At 50.8% G+C, this 20,231-nt stretch overlaps 1 protein-coding gene and 2 long non-coding RNA genes across 5 annotated transcripts in view; 2 read left to right on the top strand and 1 right to left on the bottom strand.

The window, feature by feature from the left end:
- Positions 1-20,231, top strand: part of Sorcs2 (sortilin-related VPS10 domain containing receptor 2) — a 381,018-nt gene that overhangs the window by 204,614 nt on the left and 156,173 nt on the right. The gene's annotated exons all lie outside the window — the stretch shown is intronic.
- Gm31945 lies at positions 4,017-14,146 on the bottom strand. Of its 2 annotated transcripts, XR_003955890.1 has the most exons (6): positions 14,079-14,135; positions 13,232-13,412; positions 7,342-7,622; positions 6,656-6,735; positions 4,610-4,751; positions 4,017-4,186 (listed from the first exon to the last, which is right to left on the bottom strand). It is a non-coding gene; the product is annotated as a predicted gene, 31945 (long non-coding RNA). The 2 variants fall into 2 exon arrangements; XR_003955889.1 differs by having other exon boundaries at positions 13,232-14,146.
- Gm32119 lies at positions 14,194-15,021 on the top strand. Its single transcript, XR_376882.4, has 2 exons — positions 14,194-14,450; positions 14,886-15,021. It is a non-coding gene; the product is annotated as a predicted gene, 32119 (long non-coding RNA).

Genomic DNA, 20,231 nt, shown 5'->3' with positions numbered 1-20,231 from the left:
CGCCATCTCTGTCCTTGAGAAGATCCTATTGGACACTCTGCTCACATGTACCCCTCATCTGAGGAGTCCCCTGAAAGCCCTAAGACAAGGTGCTAAGTTTGGAAGCAGAAAGCAACCCCTCTGAGATGTCCCAAACACACGTGTGACAGTCATCACTGTGGGAAGAGCTCAGTCATCTCGTGGACCTGGGAGACAGTGTGAGTGCTCCACCCGAGGGAGGAGGAGTCGTTGTTCCCACACCCCAAGTCTTGTCCATCACTGGCAAAGGACAGAGGTGTCTACCCAACTCCAGTTTCCCCTGACAAACTGAGAGCCTGACTTTGAGCCACAGCTGTAGTCATGGCTGAGGTACCTGAGTCAGGGCAGAAGGGACCCAGACTCTGAAGCCAGCTAACCTGCTTTCAGACCTTGAAACTGTCTGCTAGGCACCCCAGTTTCTACCCCTGTAGCCATGTCTTGGGGTCCTAGGATAATGTACTCAGGACAATGTGACCTCTGCTTGGGGTTGCTTGGGGAAGCTTATTAGCAGGCAGCCTCCAGGAGCCCCTCCCCGCAGCTGCTGTGGGACAGAGCCACAGACCTGACCCACTGGGCCACCAGTGCATCTGTGGGACTTGGGATGGAGACTTTCCTGGCTGGAGATCAATGATCTCAATCAGATGAGTGTGTGGACAGCTTGGATAGGCTCTGCTCTTCCCTCCACCTGGGGATAACAGAAACTTTTAGAAAAGCCAGGAACATTCCATTCTCTCTGAGGCCTCCCAGGAGGGTCTTTTTGTTTTGGAGGACTGGCAGAATCTGGAGCAGCTGCACAGCCCTGGGGGGGTGGGAAGAACAGAGGCTTTTAGCTGAGAATCCCCTTCTGAGGCCCCCATAAGGACTGACAGAGGAATGGTCCCAGGCGGGATGGTGAGCCTTGCTAAGGTTTGACATCACCAGGTTCCAGTTCATTGTGGTTCATCATCTTCTTTACTCATCCTTTTGGTGAGCTACAGGTAGCATAAACCTTGCGCTAACTCATCCCCCTTTCTCCAGGATTACTTAGCTCTAGATGAGCCCTAAGCAATGCCTCTGTTGGCCCATTTTACAGATGGAAAAAGCCCTTTCACACATGGGAAACATGGCCTTCAAAGCATGAACACTGCAATATCAGGGCTTTCCAACTCAGGGGCCATCTGAAGTGGGATGGGGACAGAAATCAGCTCTTGTAGGCTACCAGCTGGAGGTGTGTGTGTGGGGGGGGTGTAATTGTGCCAGCAAAATCCTGTAATTAGGAAGAGATTCAACTACCACGGAGCTGTAACAGAGCCCTGCCTCTCCCAGGTTTATACAGATGTGTGTGTCCCGCACATGTGTTGCAGATTCCTGGAAAGAGAAATGATCAGAGCTAGCTCATGTCTACCTCCAACCGGTTACACTGTTCGCACTCTCTACCCAAGTATCTGTAGTCAGCTGCATCTGTGGCCTGTGTCTAGAGTGTTCAGGCTGCCCCCTGCTGCCCAGGCTTGTAGGACCTGCTCACAGGTGGCATCACAGCTTCCTTTCTGAGGGACCCTGTGCTCCACACCCCAGCTTTCTGTTGTTGCAGTCAGACCAGCCCATGCTGAATACCCTGGCATGAGAGCCAGTGAGGGACCTGCTAGCCATGTCTCAGGGATCTACCCAGGGCATCTGAGCTCACATGGGGCTTCCTACTCTGAGCCCTGGGCTACCTGGTCACCCTCTGGTAGTACCAGGAAGATCTTCCTCCTCCCTAACTCTTTCCTTCCTTTCTCTCTTTTCTCCCTCCCTGTTTCTGCCCCATCCAGCAACTCAGAGAAACAGGGGACAGTTAACTTCACATTTGCAAGGTGAACTAGGGCCAGCTGCCAGGGCTTCAGTCTCTGTCTCTACCTGTGAGGCAGGCCTGCCCCCTCCTTCACCCGCCCTGCTTGCCTGTCCCCTCTTCTTGTCAGCAATGGCCAGTGTTCGTGTGGACATGCATGTGGCTTGGGGAGGGATATGGTTATGCTGGGTATGTGGGACATGACAACTGGTATACCTTGGGGTCCTTGGACCACAAGTGACTGTACTGAACTTCCACAGGCAGTTGGGGTGACCTCGCTCCATGCCAGGGCCTCCTCCACATCATCTTCCACGGGAGATTAGTCATATGCCATGCCCTGAAGTCTGTGCTGTTCAGGTTTCTAGGAATCCTGCAGCCTTCTTGATGGCTTCACCAAGCCACTGCTTCCTGCCTGGACCAGGAACCTCTATGCCTTTCAACTTATGGGGGTCAGACCCCAAGCTGAGCCATTGTGAAGCAGGACTGGGTGGTACTCACAGTGCTCATGTTGGGGGTATGATTTATGGGAACCCATCCCGTTGGTAGCCAGTGTACCCTTGGGAGTACACATTTGATGTCCAGACTTAAGGGTGCCATCCCCCTCACAATCTGGGGGGTGCCACCTGGAGCCTAGGTATCTAAAATATTCCCAGTGACATTTCTCCTATTGGCCACCATGATCCTGCCATGCCCCCACTATGTGGAGAGTCACTTGGGGGCTCTCTGCCACCTCTGCCCATGCATATTCCCAGGCTTCTGGTGGTGTCCAGCATCGTGGGAGGGGTTGTGGGCTTGTTGGCCTTCCATGTACAGAGGATGGTTACTTGAATGCACAGGGACTTGGAAGTTCAGAGCTAGGAAGTAACATACTGCCGTCCCCAGTCCTGTAGTCACATGGGATCAGTTTTCCAAGGTCACCCAACAAACTGGCTGCATTTCCATGTAAGCCCTGTGACCCTGCTATGAACTTGTAGCGGCCTTCCGACTCCCACAAAAGCGTGTTTAACACACATGGCCAAGCCTAGCGTTTGAATTTTTCATGCAGCAGGCTAGCGAAGGCACTTCATTGTCATCAAGGGCTTTGATCTTCCCCCCTCCCTCCTCCAGCCTGGAGGGATCAGAAATGCCCAAGATGAAGGCACATCTCAAGTATTCCAGAACCTTCTTCAGGATGCCCTGCCAGAGATGTCAAAGGAAATTAGCAAGAGGTGATGTCAGGCTCAAGGAAGCAACATTCAGTCACTCGTACCCTTCTCTCCCCAAATTGAATTATTCATAATTTCCATCTTAATAAAATAATTACTGCCTCGAGTTTGCCCTCCCTGAGAGGGGCTTGCTTCCTATCAGAATGTGAAAAGGGCTAGAGAGGAATCTCCAGAGGAGGAGCAGGAGGCCCCTGACCCCTCCACCATGATCAGCTTCTCCATTCACATTCACCCCCATCCCCTCTTAGTAACCAACGGCTGAGTTCCAGGCTGCCAGCCTGGTCACCGAGACCCTTCTCTGTCTGATGGCTGCAGATGCTGTATGGTTACCAGGGGAAATGTTGAATGGCTATGATCAGTGTTCCAGGAACTCAAGGGCTGCCATGAGGTACCAAAGTAGGAATGGTGGCGACAGGGAGAGACAGAAGAGGAAATGGGATGCTGATGGTTATATACCAGAGGCTCCTATCAGTGACCATGCTGGGGATGCTGGCGAGAACACCTAAAGCGTGGTACCTATCCTCTGTCCCCACAGCAAGTGGTCATCCTCTAGGGGTACAGCCCTGACCCTCAGACACGGTACTTAGTCCAGCACCTCTGAGTCCATGTCAGGACCCACCCAGGAGCCTCAGCCTCAAGCCCCATGCCCCATGCCCTGTGTCCACAGCCCATGTAGTCCGACTAGTCTCTTCACCCCCAGGACCACAGAGAGACCTCTGGGATTGTTGTTCTTCTTGCCTCAGTTTCCCTGTGTCTTCCCTCTGATGGGCTCCTTATCTGTCCTGGTACATGGCTCTGAGGAATGAAGTGAGCTTTCAAGGAAGGGCAGAGCACAAACTTGGGGAGAGACATCAGGGGAGAGCATTTGAATCTGGTTCTGCGCTCTGTACCTTCTGAGCTCCAGTAACTGTGAGATGGGAAGACATGATCTGACTTCTCTCTTTGCTGTGATCAGAGAGGCAAGAAGCAACTAACAAGAAGCAAGGTGAGAAAGAAAGGGTTTTATTTGACTCTGTAGTCTGAGGGGACAGTCCAAAGGCATGGTGGCCAGAGTCTGAGCCAGTTGGTCACCTTGTGTCAGCAGTCATCAGAGAAGGAGGTGAATGCCAGTGTTCAGTGTGTCTTCTCCTTTCTGCTCAGTATAGGATGTCAGCCCCTGGAATTGTACCAGCCACATTCAGAGTGAGTCTTTTCTCCTCAGTTAGACCCCTGGACACACCCTCATAGACACCCCAGAAGCCTCTTTTCTAGGGGATTTGAAATCTAGCCAGGCTGCCAATTCACAAAGAGCCCACAGAACAGTCAATGGGGAGCCTACATTCATTTTAGCTCCCTACCCAGGAACTGGGCCATGATGCTTTGGCCTCAGTTTCTTCCTCTGCAGAATGGGCAGAAGGCTATTGTCATCTCAAGTCTGGCTTCAATGACCGTGACGCTAAGGAGTGCCAGCTTTGTCTTATGTTCTTGCAGAGGGATAGCAGCCACTGGTATATAGGAAGTCAGACAGAGTGTGGCCATCTTTGTTTCCTCTGTCATCCTGTCTTCCTGTGTGCCATATAAGTCCCTGAAGTTCACATACCTGCTCCTGCCCCCGCAGAGACTTTCAGGGGCAGACCCACTTCTTTTGAGACTTGGGGACTCTGTACCCAGCATCAGATTTGGCACTGAGGGGAACTCGGTGGATAAAGGCCGCTATTGATTCCCGAATCTGCCTGGAACAGCTGTTGAGTGGAATGGGAAATGATTGCTTAGAGTGGGCACTCACTGGGTCAAACCGCCCATCACAGCATCCTCATGACAACTCAGAGGAGTCCCAAGCAAGTGACCCACATTCCAGGACTTCAGCTTCTTCCTACATAGAATGGACAGAAGGCAAGGATCATTAAAGATGAGGATTTTGAGTGCCGTGGCGCTGAGAGTGCTGGCCTATGGTCTGTGCCTCTTACAGGATAGCAGTGGGACAGTGACCCAGTAAACGGACAAGGAAACTGAATCACTGGTAGTACATGACCCAGGACTGGGAGACAGCGGCCAGGCACCTGGCCAAGGAAACTGGCCTCATGACTCAGTCTGGCCATAGTGGCTGAGTGTCTTTCTGAATGAAAGACTGTAGGAACATGGGCTCCAGAACCCTGATCCCTGAGTCACTAGGATGAACTGCACAGCCTGGTCATTCAGAGGAAATAGCCTTGTGTGAGGGACTGGGTTTTTAGTCTAGGATGTACATTGCAGCTGACTGTGGGGACAGGGGCCAATGAGAGGGCTTCTAGAGCTCAAATCACGTTTTGAGCAGAGATTGACAGAAGAGATGCCAACACACAGTATGTGTGAGGTGTGTGTGTGTGTGTTTGTGTGTGTTTGTGTGTGTGTGTGTGTGTGTGTGTGTGTGTGTGTGTTTGTGTGTGTGTGTTGGGATCTCTGGTGTGGGGCAGGAGAAGCTTTGGACCCAAAGGTTTCAGGGGTTAGCAGGCTGAGCTTGCACCTTGTCCTGGCTAGAACTGTACATGTTTGAGATTGGCAAAGCAATCTGTTGTTTAACTTTGGGGGATGAGGCCAGTGGCTTGTGCTTATTGAATTTAGAAATGGTAAGAAGGAAAGTTTGACAGATCTGGGGAGATGCTGTTGTTCTCATTCGCTGTCCTGGGTCGCTGCTGTGCGCATACAAATGACCTGATTAATCTTTCAGTGGGGGCCTCATGCTCACCAGCCTGCTGTGAAATCTGCCTCCCACACTGTACCTGAAGCCTGCAGACAGGTGGGAGGAAACTTCCAGCAGGGACCCCGCCCCCCCCCCCCCCATGATACCTGGACTCCTCACAGAGTCCAAACTGGTCCATGGCTGAGTGTCTAGTGTCTTTATTCAGTGTTTTTAAAACCAGCATTAACTCACTCATCAATGGTGCACAGGAGTGTTTATGCTGGACCACAGTGAACTGGCTAAGTTTGTACAGTTTGGAACTTTCCTGGTTAGATCAGCAGAATGGATGCAAATGGCTTCACTGTCAAGTGACATCAGAATTCTGTAAGATGACCAATCTTCATGGAAGAGTTGTCATGGCTGGAGAAGTTGGAGAAGGCTCTGTGGGCTGGGATAGGTGGGAAGTTTTTTGTGACAGTCATTGTGGGATGTTTGTGGATCTGTGGAGATGCTATTCCTGTCAGAGAAGGTACACCAAAACCCTTGTGTTCTGAGGGACTGGGGCTTTTTAGGAAAGTGGAGGGCACACCCACTTTTGGTTGCCGGTGGCTGGGCAGAAAGCCTTGAGTGCCTCACTAACAAGGTGGCCTGGGTCTTAGTGCAAGGGAGCCATTGGGGGATTTGAGGCTGCGGAGGGTCATATGGGCAGATTGGTCATCTATCTATCAGTGTGATGGGTTGAGCTACTGAATGTGGAGTGAGGATTTGTGGGAGTATCCTCTCCATAGGAGTGCCTGAAACTGTACTCAGACCATGTTCTCTGGGGTTGGTGAGAGGCTAAAGGGTAAGCAAAAGCTGAGAGACAGACAGACAAAGAGACAGAGAGACTGGCCAGTGGGCTAGCCTGGCAGAGGGAAGCAGACATGGGGGCTGGAGGAGTTGGGGCTGACAGAAGCCCGGCTATGGTTGTGTATAGCCCAGCCTCACCTGCAACTTCTGACTGAGGGTCAGGCACCTGATGTACTAGTGTCCCAGGTCAAGGTCCTCACCATGCTGCTGCTTACCCTCTACAGAAACAGAGTGAAAAGGGCACACAGGCCTGGACTCAGTACCAGGGAAGTGACCCTCATTAGCTTCTCACTGTGTGACACACACACACACACACACACACACACACACACACACACACACTATGCTCTCTGCGGTCTGGTGCACAGGTTTGGTGTCTGTGTTTTGGAGCAAGGCTGGAGGCAGACTCTGGCTGTTCTCCCACTTGGAGCAGAACCCTCCCACTACCAGGACACCAGTGTTTACCTTCCCGGCTCAGTCTCTGCTCCCCCAAAGCTTCTCTCTTAATGCAGGAGAACTATATCAATCTCTCCTCTCTTCACAGTGTAAAGTTGGTGGCTCCCCCAGGATGCAGGGAAAGGCATGACATCTCCCCAGGCATCGACACACAGACTTCCCTCTGCCATCGTGAGGATGGGATGGCAGTATCTTTAGGGAGCTTGGAGCTAGAGTTTTCTCATTTCCGCTGATTTTAATGCTGCTGCCATCCCAGGGGCCCTGTGCTTGAGACCAGCAGGCACTTCTCGAGACGGTATTTTGTTCTTTTATAAACACACAGACTCACTATAGAATATACAGGAAACACTGAAGGGGGGGATGCTCACCTGCAATCCCCCTCACAGAGGGGAATATAACTTGCTCCTTACAGCAGCTATGTACTTGAAGTGACATTGGTGCGCTCTTTGCAGACCTGGTGGATGCAGGTCATAAAGAAGTGAAGCGCTCAGCTGCTGGAGCTGGTAAGTCCCCAGATGCACCCTCAGGCCATGTCCCAGGAAGGCCACTGGGGCTCCTCCCACCCTCAGATGAGAGCTTCAAAGAGCAGAACGGTCAATGCTGTCCAACTTTCAGAACCCTCTTTGGAGAGTCCGCTAGGGATGTCCACCTGAATGGAAATGATGTAAATGTCATGGATGCCTGGGACAGCGTCCTTATGACCCAAGCTCAGCACTATCCTTTGGGGACAGAGCACCAGCTTGTGATCTCCACTGACCAAGTAAAAGCTTCACCCCACCTCTCCTCTTCCTCCTCTCCTTCCTCCTCTTCCTCCTCCTCCTTCTTCCTCTCCTCCCCCTCCTTTTTCCCCTCCCCTTCCTCCTCCTCTTCTTCCTCTTCTCCTCCTCTTCCTCCTGTCCTCCTCCTCCTTCTTCTTAATTTATTTATTCACTTTACATCCCAATCGTAGTCCTCCACCCCATCCCACATTCTCTTAAGTCCCTTGCTGCCATGGCACTGGGAGCCTGTCTTCCCATGCAGGTTTCTACTCTGTGGGGCCAGAGATGTTTCCTGCACTGCAGATGGAACAAGGCTATCTTCAAGCTTCAGCTTCCCAGAGCTGTTCTAGCCCCGTGACTCCAGGATCCAAGTCTGAGCCCCAAGGCCTGCAGGTCCACCCCAGTGTGAGCACACAGCTGTGCTCCCCAGATGGCCCGCCTCACGTCTGTGTCCATCATATGCTCAGGTCCTCAGTCCTCCCGAGCACAGCCTCCCGCCCATGGACAGCGTCTCAAATCAGTGTTGTATGGTGACTGGATTGCAGAAAGCTCACTCTGTTCCCTGAGAGCTAGGGCTTGAGCCAGGACATTGCACCTCCCCTTTCTAGGTCAAAGCCCCACCTAGGATACCAGACCTATCACTGTTGGGATCCTTGTTCTTCTACTGAATTGCTGTGTGACCTGGGACAAGTCAGTCAACTTCTCTGAACTGCCATGTACTCATTCATGAGATGAGAAATAACCAACACTGCCTTGAAGAGTTGTTGTGAAGGTATATTTGAGTGCTGCCTATAAATGAGAAGGCTGGAGTCTGACAGTGGGTGTTCCATGGAGCAATGATGGTAACAGTAACAGTGGTGATGAGATGATGACGATGATGATGTGGTGGTGGTGGTAGTGGTGGTGGTGGTGGTGGTGGTGGTGGTGGTGGTGGTGGTGGTGGTGGTGGTGGTGAAGGGGATGCTGGTGATGGAAGTGATGATTGCGGTGTTAGTGATGAAGATAACAGGATGGTTATCTTGATGATGCAAGTCAGACCCAGGGTCTGAATGACAGGCCCAAAGCTCAGGAGTGAATCTCACAGCCATGGTTCTGAGTGCTGCCTGCTGTGAGAGTCATCAGGGAATATCCTGATTCTGAGCTGAGAGTTGATGAGAATGGCAAGCCATGCATGACACCCACCAAACAAGTCCCATTCAGAATTCAGACCTGCCCCGCTCTCAAAGCACCTGTGTCCCATCACACTCTTCTAGCCCCAAGGCTGGTGAGTCAAGCAAGAGTCTTCCCAGTGCTAGCTCACACTGTCCCCCTAAGAGCTCTGATGTGAGTGAGGCTTGGGCCCATCCAGTAATGCTGACAATGTTGTCGGGTTGCAATGAGGTCCCCGTCTGTCTGCAAAGTACCCCAGGTGATCATAGTCTCAGCAGGGGCTTGTGATTCTCCCAAAGCACTCGGTTCTTTCTCACCACAGGGCTGCCTGGCAATGCACCCTTTCCCCTACCCAACGTCTATGGGAAGATCGCAGACACAGCCAGTGGTCTCTTGGGAGCCTGTCACAAAAGAGGGGCAGCTGTTATTGGTTGATCCTGATATTCAGTTATTGGAAAAAAAAGGGAGTGAAAGTCATAGGTCACCATGATGTAGTGAGGTCACAGTCAGTAGGTTCCATCCCCATAGACAGGTGACCAGGGGAGAAATGACTCCTCCTCTTAATCCGAATGAGGAAATAGGCCCAGTGGGATTCCTAGGTGTCTTAGTCACTGTTCTGTTGCTGTGGAGAGACATCATCATGAAGGCAGCCCTCAGAGGAGAAGGCATTTAACTGGGAGCTTGCCTACAGTTTCAGAAGTTTAGTGCATTATCATCATGGCAGGGAGTGTGTTGGCATGCATGCAGGCATTGTACTGAGAGAAAGAGAGAGAGAGAGAGAGAGTCAGACAGAGACAGACAGAGAGACACAGACAGACAGACAGACAGACATAGAAAGAGACAGAGAGAGACAGAGATAGAGAGGTAGACAGGGACAGAGAGACAGACATAGAAAGAGAGATAGACAGAGATAGATAGAGAGGTAGACAGACATAGAAAAAGAGAGAGACAGACATAGAAAGAGAGATAGACAGATATATATAGAGAGACAGAGACAGACAGAGATAGAGAGGTAGACAGACAGACATAGAAAGAGAGACAGAGACAGAGAGTCAGAGATAGACAGAGAGGTAGACAGACAGACAGACAGACAGAGACAGACAGACATAGAAAGAGAGACAGAGACAGATAGACAGAGATAGAACACGAGACTGGACCTGGCATGGACTCTTGAATCCTCAAAGCCCACCTTCAGTGACGTAACTCCTCCATAAGGCTACACCTACTCCAACAAAGCCATGCCTCTTCAAATACTGCCACTCCCTGGTGACTAAGCATCCACACATCTGAGCCTATAGGGGACATTCCAATGGAAACCACCATACCAGGGTCACACAGGAAGTTGTACTATGCACGCAGGGTCTGTCTATCTGTCCATCCTCCACCCATTCCATCTCCATGTGCTCTCGCTTATCCATTCCTTACCCACCCACCATAGACCCATCCATCCATCCTCCATTTATCCTCCATCCATCCATCCACCCACCCAGAATTGCCTCAAAGCAGCAGTGATCCTCCTGCCTCCGGTTCTGGAATGCTGGGATGACAGAGATATACGGCTATGTCTGATTTTAAATAATGCAGTGGTAGACCTTTGTGTCGCTGTATAAAAAACATCCATGACAGCCACAGCAAGTGTGGCGACTCAGCCCAGGCCACCACTGAACTCAGAAGCCCAGGTCCCTGTTGTCCTCAAGCAGAATCTGCCCCTTACCATCTCAAAGAAGTTCCTGCTAGATGCTACGGCCTAATGGTCTGGAGTGCCCCGGGTTGAGCCAGGCTTTCCTCAACATGTACCCCTGGACACCCCATCCCATGTTGGTAATATCCCTTTAAGGATCATGCTTCCCCTAGGCTGGGGCTCTGTGGGACATGCACCCGGCCTCCCTGCTCATCTCTTGATCAGCTGCAGACTATTTGCCATGGTACCTGACTGGCCTCCGACTCCTTAGGCTCCCTTAGCAGAGTGTCTGTGAGTACTTGCTTTTGGCCGTTGTGTGCATGTCACTAACAGTAACCTTTCTTTTTATATCTTTATATCTTGAAAATTAATTAACTGTTGTCAGAATGACAGCTGGCTGACCCCAAGGCTGGAGGAACATGCCGGGCAAGCTGTCTATCAAGCCTAGCATGAAAATCATACATACCATATGCCAGGGAGCTCAGCACTGTGCTTGGTAAGAGGACCATGGAAATAAATCTCCAGTTGACAGCGACACTAGAATGTCTTCATGAGCATGGGAGCCCCATCGCTATTGAGGGATGGGGAGTTCCTTTGTGTAATGGAGCCGAGGGAGCTTTGACTTGGCCCGGCCTAGCCAGTTCCCATTAAAGCTGGCTCTGGACTGTGGTGGCCTCGCTGTGGGAAGCTAATGATGACAGTAATGAGGCCCCCACATAGAACCAACCTCCACACAGCTCTGTTTAATGGTATGGTTTAATGGACCAAGCTACCATCCTGCCACAAAATGGGTTGGGTAGGAAAGAACTCCTTGTCTATCGGGTGGGTTCTCCTCCCTGCCCAGCCCTGCCTGAGGGATTTATGTCCAGCATGGCCTTGGGTTCCGCATGAGGCCAAGGTCCCTGGGCTCAGCTTCCTCTCACCCTACCACACTTCCTCTCACCAGCTGGGAGGACTCTAGGTGCTCCAGGACCCTCAGAGAAGGACATGCCACCATCTGCTGTGGCCTCTACTACTCTGTTTTCCTGATCAGGTCACTTGGCTGCCACTTCCTCCTGAAAGCCTGTCCCGAGTGTCCCCACCCTTCAGGTGGGAAAGTGCTCCTTTTAATCAGCCCAGACCCTTCCTTCTTGTCCTGAAATACTCCACAGGCATGCAGTCGCTGTGTCTGTGACTATAGCAGTGAGCCGAAGGTACTCTCAAGGGGGAACAGGAGCCAGAGAGCCAAGCACCCCTTTGCTGGAGATGCAATATCCAGCCCCATATCGTTGAGAGTCAAGGACCTCAGGTTTCCCTCCAAGGCTGGATCTCACTCCCTAGCTATGGAGCTTGTAAGAATTAGGGATGAAACAGTAAAAGAAAATGGCATTTGGTGACCTGCACAGTGACACTGCACAGTGATGACTTCTACCCCACTAACACCCCCAAAGTGGCATGTGCCATACCTGAGGAAAAGTATGGCCGTGATGAGCAGCCAGGGTCATTGTAGTGAGGACTGCCTATCCTGCACATGGGATACAGGGTCTCCACTCCCAACACTGGGGCAGGCCTCCTCCCATCCACAGAGGATGTGTCAGCTTGGTGTGTGATGCCCTAGGAACTCTAGTTCAAGGCAGAAAATCTCCTGGGAGGAGGAAGACATGGGCTTCACTCCACATTCCCTCCTTAGATGTCCCAGCTGCTTGGCCTACTTCAGATCAGCCACAATCACCATTTAAAGCACATTAGGGTAACGGGACAAGGATGACCCTTGTGAGTTCATCAGTGAAATTCTGTCAATCCCAGGACTTGAGTGCCAAGATGACAAAACCCTCAAACTCTGAGAAACACTGTACCCTCACAAAAGGGGAAAGCTACGAAGAAGCTTTATGTGACAGGAAGTGTGCCACGTGGACTGTGGCCATGAAGAAGAGGGGAAACAGGTGGGAAGGCTCTCCCTGAGGCAGGGCAGGGCCACCTGCCTCTTGCACCCAGCTTGTCATTTGGGACCCTGGGCCCTCTCCTCTGCCTAACTGCTCCCTCAGTGGGATACAGCTTCACGTTGGTTCAGTGCCTCACTGGCCCTTTTGCCTGAGATGCCTATGGTGTCCCTGCCTAGCTGAGGCTCAGGAAGGACCAGTGAATGCTGGGAAAGTATTGGGTCCACATGATCTCACTATTATCTCTGCAAAGCTTCTGAGTGGGTGAGAGGATGGGCAGGTGGATGGGTAGGTAAACTGGCATGCGGATGAATGGATGATGAATAAGTGGTGTGTGGGTGATTGGGTGCTTGAGTGGATTATGAAGAGTGGGGGATGGATGGACAGACTAGTGGGTGGTGAATAGATGGATGGGTAGAAGGAAGATGGATAGACAGTAGAGTGAAGATGGATGGGTGGATAGATAGGTAGTAGATAGTTGATGGTGGATAGATAGGTAATGAATATGTTGATGATGGAGGATAAATAGATGAGTAGAAAATGGGATGGATCATATATAACCACCAAACTCAGACACTATTGCATATGCCAGCAAGATTTTGCTGACAGGACCCTGATATAGCTGTCTCGTGTAAGGCTCTGCCAGTGCCTGAAAAATACAGAAGTGGATGCTCACAGTGTTCTTTTGAGAAATCGGGTGGACACTGGAGTAGGACAGAGGTCATCCTAGCGCCAGGGTTATGCGAGTTACCTCAAGGAAGCAAGGAAGGCCTGAATGGCAGGTGAGGAACAGGGTCATTCCCCAGGGTTCCTGAGTCCTGGATGAGCTGTCTGTGAAAAGGCATATCCATCCATTTATGGCAAGAAGTCCTGGCTGGAAAGGCAGCCTTCGGGGGGGGGGGGTGTCTGTGTGGCAGTGCCTTGAGCTCTACCTGGAAAAGATAGGGGTCATCTGTCACAAGATGTGAGAGTCTAGGATCAGATGTCAGCAGTTCCTGGCCCTCTGTGCAGAAAGGATGACAAATGGTGGCTGAGAGGCGCCTGGGGATCATATTGAAAGTGAGGTTGGACACAGACATAATGGATTCTAAACCCTACCAATCAGATGACTACACTCAGAACATGTGGCTGGTAAGGGCCAGGGCGTGGACCCCAGGCCCACCCAGCTGGGACTATCAAGGCATCCAGGCTACATGCCAGACATTTTGGCTATGGCTGAGACAGGTGGCTGATGCTGGGTGATAGGTCATGATCCCGGCCTTAATTATCCCAAGCCTGTGGTGTCTTGCTAAGCCGTAGCCTCCCTGTCAAAAGAAAGGAAAGCACTTGAATCCAGCACATGGCAAGAGGATTGTGGGGATGGTGTGGGTAGCGCTCAGGATCATGTGTTGCCATGGCTGCCAACCCAAGTCCCCCAAGGCAAATCTGTTATCAGGAGTATGAGCACCCCGCCCACCAAGTGTTCCTTCCCTTGTAGAGTACAGACTTGACACTTCAGTGATAAACCAATGTCCCTTCTTGGTCAGCAGGCTTCCTGTGGGTTAGGGAGGAAAAGCTGAGGCAGGAGAGGCTCACAGAGCAAATGTCCCCAGTCCTACCTGCTACCAGACCCCTTTCTTTGAGGTTTAGGGATCCACCCACCCCCAATGGATGGGTGTCCCCATTGGTTCCCATGGAAGCCTGTGAACTAAATGGTGCCTTTCCTGTCCCTCCCTCCCTCCTTCACAATCAAGCAGGTGTCAACAATGTCTCTTGGGTGTGGCAAGGACTAGTCAGGAGCCTTGATGGTAGGAAGGTTGCCATGAAGATGTGGGTTCAGAGGGAGATTCCAGGGAGGGGCAACTGTAGACTCCCTCCCAGTGAGAGTGGGGTTCCCAGGTGGCCCATGTCTCACAGTCTCAACCAAGTGTTTCATTGGATGCATCTTGTTCTCCCTCATCCACTCGTTACCATCCAGGCCCTATCTTCTGGTGAGAACTTGCCCCATTGCTACATGGTGGGGTTGAGAGAGCTCCTTCAATGCTCATAGCTACCAGGCTGTCTGGACCTGGCCTCATCTGAAGCAGGCTCTTTGGTGGTTGGAATGCACTTTACTGAGAAGGGTAGTTTGAGGTCCCATGACTCATGCCCTTAGAAGAGACACTGGGACACAGGGCATGGAGTGTGTGTGACTTGGGGGCAGAGGTAAGGGTAGCGGGGCCACAGGAATACCAATCTGCTGACACAAAGGACAACTGCCAGGGGACACAGGAAGGCATATTCCCACAGCCTTGCCCTGGTCTGGGACCTCGGTCCCTTCCATATGAGAGAGTAGGTGTTATTGCATCCAAACCTACCATATTTCTTGCTGGTACCAAGTGTCGAGTCTCAGCCTAGCTATGTTGTCCATATACCTTTCTCTTTAGGGGACCGCCACAAGCCTTGAAGTGAGTGAGCTATGTTCCTGAATTTCCCCCAGAAACTGAACTGAAGTAGTCAAGAGTCATCTCATATGTGGGAGGCGACAGATCCAGAGTTTAAACTCATGTGACCTCAAGGGTCCTCTCCTGTGTCTGCACCTCTTATTTTCCCAACTTTTCCAAGCACGGAAGTGTTTTCATGCGTTTCCCTGGGGGGGGGGGGGGAGCATGTTGACAAAGACGGAAAGAGGAGTAAAGTGGGCGGGGCTTCATCATGTGGGAGGCTCACTCGCCAGCTCTGTAGAGCTCTTAAAGCTTCCACCAGTAGCCTTTCATGTCGCAACAGAACCACAGTCAGTTTGTCCTGTAAAGCCTGGCTCCCCTGTGATGGTGTATCACCCCCTGCAGCCCTGCATGTCCTCATCCAGCCAACCTGCCTGCTGGCTCCATTAGAGACACAATCTGTAAAATCTGATGGTGACAAACTGGACATCGGGAAGGCCACTCTGGTCCTTGACTCCAGGACTGTGGAAAGGTGTGAGCTGGCACAAGCCCAGCAGCCTTTATGGGATGTGAGAGTTATACACTTAAACCCATTGCTTCACAAACACAGATTCCTCAGTCATGGGCCAGTGTGTGATATCTGTAGCCAAGAGAGTTCCTGAGAGTTCAGGGCCTTCAGAATGGGGGGGGGGGGGTCTTTCAGGTCTTTCCCTATTTCTGTTGTTTTACAGCCCTCCACATTGATGAAGCCCTATCCACTTTCCCACACTTCACACTTTGGTCACTGGAGTCCTAATTGCAAAGGAACCCAAATTACCCCATCTTTAAATTTTTATTACATTTAATTTATTTGGTATGTGTGTGTGTGTGTGTGTGTGTGTGTGTGTGTGTATGTGTGTGTGTCTGCCACAGCATTGGTATGGAGGTCAGAGGGAAACCTGTAGAAGTCAATTCTCTGTTTCTAACATTTGAGGTCCAGGGAACAAACTCAAGTCTACAGTATGGTAGTAGACACCTTTACCCACTGAGCCATCCTGCCTGCCCTGGCATCATCATCATGGGATGGCGGGAGACTTCTGAGCTGGAAGGCTGAACTGTAATGAGCACTAGAACACAAAATTAAGAGAGAGAAAAAAGGGGAAGCACTCATTTCAACATTCTGACTTCAGAATGAGCTGATGTCAGGTGTAACTCGAGAAGCTAGGTGTAACTCGCAAAGTCCTAGGAGCTTGTGACCCTTGTCAATTGGAAGTGGGGACCAGAAGGTCTTCAAGAACAAGATAAACCTCTGAAAGGCCATAAAAATACAGACACAAGGCAAGTCAGCAGACACTAGCCTCCACATATCTCAGTGCACAGGAACCACATACACTGGCAACCAAGGACCTTCTGGGGACCAGGGTCTTCTGTCTCTGGCCTTGCTCTGACCTGGTGACCACTGAGTGTCTGACACGCTGGTTGGCCTGGCTAAGCACAACTGAGGCTGCGGCCAGATAGCCTTGGTAGCTGCTGAGGACCAAACGCTGCAGAGTCAGCATCCACTGTCCTCTCCCCACCAGTGGACATGAACATGACAGCTTGCTATGCACATTTGGACTTTCACCTGCCCTATTTCTCCACTGCTGGTGAGTGAGTCTTGCCTGGTGTCTGTGGCATCACTGAGAGTTAGACTGTTGGTTTATTGGATTTGTTCATTTGTGAGTTGTTTCCCTTTTGCTGATGTGTGAATAATAAATTGCATCATCTCTGTCTATGACTTGTAAAAGCAATCTGCATCACCAACCCAGCCGCCCATCATCATGACACCCTGGTCCCAGCCCTCAGTCTTCAGTTCTTCATCTTCTGGCAGCTGTGTTGTAGGGAGCCCTTCACTTCAGACAGGCCCTTAGATAGCTGAGGGCCACAGAATGCAGCTCCTGCTCACCCACGGACATGTGTTGAATGGTTGAGCTGTGGTGGAGGGCCAGCCTCACTGACTCTCGATGGTATCGACACGCCCACTCTTCTCACCCTCTTACAGGGTGTCTTAGTCTTATTTCTGCTGCTGACAAGGGGTGTACGGGGAGGAGGGGAGCCGGTGGCCACTGTTTGAGCTGACTCAGGCACACGGGTTACCTTGCAGAGCTGGGTGGCCGCTTGCCAAGGATCGTTCCCCTTAGCTGAACATAAGCTGGACTTGTCACTGCCTGTGGTCACTAGAACAAAGGTTCATGAACTCGGAGGTGTCAAGCCACAGTCAAGTTCTCTCTTAGTTCAAAAGACAGAAAGTCAGTTGAAAATGAGGGTGGGTCGGGCTGGGCTGCTCTAGTCATGAAGGAAGATGTCCCTGTTTCCCTGGCTCTTGGTGGATCTGGACCTTTTGACGTATAGTCCCCTCCTCCCTACCTTTCCTATGTCTCCCACATTCTTTGTGGCTTCTCTTTTTCTGTCTGTTTTATGGACACTGGTCATTGACTGTAGAGTCACTCAGCTAGTAGGATGGCCTCACGTTTGAAGTTCTTGACTTCATGACATCTGAAGACCCTTTTCTACATAAGTTGTGCATGAATCGTCCCCTCAAATGCTCGTGTGCTGAAGGCCTGGTCCCAGCTGGTGGCACTATTGAGAGGTGATTGGATCTAGGGATGCTATCTTTATCAGCAGGTGATTGGATCTAGGGGTGTTATCTTTATCAGTAGGTTAACCTACTGATTAGCTCATAGATCAATGGGTCCTTAGGGTTAGAGCCCGAAGGAGTCTACCAACCACTAATGGAGTCAGTGTTGGAAGGCTGTCTTGACCTAGTCTCTTCCTGCTTTGCCTTTTCTCTGCCTCCTGGCTGCCATGAACTGAGCGTCTTTGTCCCATCATGATCTCTTATGTCTCCCTCACCATCTGAGACTATGAGAGTTGTGAGTTGGGTTGTGAATGTGTTGGGAGTGTGTGTTGGGAGTGTGTGTGTGGGGGGGGGGTCAGTATTTGACACATTCTAAGTCCTGGAAGGACTGATGCTGCAGTCTTTCTTTTCCCCTGGCCTTGCCTTAGAGCACCCCTAACTCTTGTTTCTTTGGAGACCAACTCCAGAGCCTTAAAATATGTGTACTGTCCTCCTCTTTTGGTTTGTGGCCCTGAGATGTCTTCTGTGTGTGCACAGAAGACTATTGCATGTCCCATTTCTGAGGCCCGAATGTCACTACTTTCACTGTGGAGCCCACCAATAAGATAGGGATGGGCCTCTGCCTCCCTTGCCCATTCTTCTCATTCTATCCACATCCACAGTCAGCACAGGGTTTGGGGGAGGGAAGGGAACTACCTGCACCGCACACAGGAAATAATAGAGCCTAGATGGGCCTAGGGCATACATGAATCCTCCAGGGACTGGTGGGCATGATCTAGAGCCCATGAGCAGGCTCCTTCTTCCAGTGGCTCACCTCTCACATAATGCTAGGCACCCATCTGCTGGCTACTTATGGGAAAAAAATCCAAGGTACAGTCTCATGGTGACTTCTCTCTCATTTGTCTCCTTGGCAGAGACTAAACTATATAACTTGCTTTCATGGACTTCTGTCTGGGGACCACCACTCTGCAGGGCTATGGCCTGCAGAACAGCTTTTACCAGCTGGAGTAGTCTTGCTCCGTAGAGCTCAGAGCCCCTCTGTGGTCACCCCCCCTCCTACCCCAGGCTTCTGCTGCCAGGTCGTATACTTCTCTGCATCTCCTTCTCTCAATTAAGCCCCAGCAGCTAGGAACCGAGGGGCTCCGGCTGTGTGCGCTCTGCGTTTTAATTAGAGGTCACTGTGAATGGTGTTATTTCCCAGGCTGCCTTTGCTGTGATTCTATTAAAACCTCCCTCTATAGACATCAGTCCTTGCCTTAGTCTATGCATGGACAAAGGAAACAGGATTCCAGACAGAGCTGCTGGCTCATCCGGAGCTGCAGGCTTTCTTTCTTGTCACTGACTGCCTCGGGTGGTGTAGCCTGGAGGGATTGATAGGTTTTTGTATTCAAGAAAACTCGGACCTTCTACCATCTGGACTCTATGGTAAGAGAGCTGTTAAAATTAAAATAGTCTTAGCAGCCATGAGAACAGTAATCAATTAGTGATGCCTGCCATGGCCCCAGGCTAGACTAATGGGTTAGTTTGCTATCTCCAGTCAGGTCCTTCAGTCCTGTCACTAAGGGATCATTTATTTCCAGCCCACACAAGTTCAGTGAGACTTCAGAAGTACCAAAGCTGAGCTGGCTCCCAGCCAGATCCTACCTGGCAAAGGAGAGTCAGAACCCAGCCTTGAGGCACTGGGTAGAATCCTGGTTATCAGCCTCAGTCTCAGAGCTGGAGAAATCAGGCTGGGAGAAGAAGCAATTGCCCTCATTTACCTGTCTTGTACTCTACCCAGTGTAGATTTTCTACCTGGACAGTCAATACCCCACTATCACTACCTCCTACAAGCCCCAGCCCAGCTTTCCTCCAACACAGACTTTTAGGAGGCCTGCCTGTCTCCTGCCTCCATCCCCACAGCTGCTGGTAACTCCTCAGAATAGGAGTGGATACTTTATTTACAAGTTCAGAGACTGAGGCTCTGTGGGGTGATAGGGATAGTTAGTAGCAGGGGCGAAGCAAGGCTACACAACAGTCATTTAGCCACACAGTGACACAGTGTCTCTGTGCCATGGACACCTGCTAATTCCAATGGCCACCCAGGTTCCCCACTCTCTAAGTTATTCAGATAATGTCCTTGCACTTCTGATCCCTCCCTCTTTTTGGTTTCTGTTTTTGTTTGGTTGTTTGGTTGTTTGGTTGGTTTTTTAAGGTGTGTGGATGTGTGGATGATTTCTCTGTATATCCATAGCTAGGAACTCACTCTGTAGACCAGGCTGGCCTCGAACTCAGATATTTGCCTGTCTCTGCCTCCCGAGTATTGGGATTAAAGGTGTGACCAACCACAGAGGACTGATCTTTGCCTCTTATAAAGCTACTCTGTAAATGAGCCAATGTGTGTAAGTCTACTGATTGCCATATATGAGGTCTGCTTGATTTTGCCATGTAAATGGTCACTGGCTTCATCCACATACACTTTTCTAACCCCTTCTACACATTTTCTACCCATCCTCGTCTATCTACTAACCAACCATCTATCTACCTATCTATCCAGTTATCACTCACCTACTCACCCATCCACCCACCCATCTATTCATCATTCACCTACCTACTTACCAACCTACCCAATCATCCATCTATCTACCTATCCATTCACACAATATCTATTTATATACCTACCTAGCCATCTGCCCATCTGCTCACCTATTTGTCCATCCAACCATCCATCCATCCATCCCTCTATTCACATACTTACATATCTACCCACCTAT

This window comes from Mus musculus, chromosome 5, assembly GCF_000001635.26.
Source record: "Mus musculus strain C57BL/6J chromosome 5, GRCm38.p6 C57BL/6J".
NCBI lineage: Eukaryota > Metazoa > Chordata > Mammalia > Rodentia > Muridae > Mus > Mus musculus.
The sequence above is the reverse complement of the archived record's forward strand: the minus strand, read 5'-3'. Positions and strand labels throughout refer to the sequence as shown.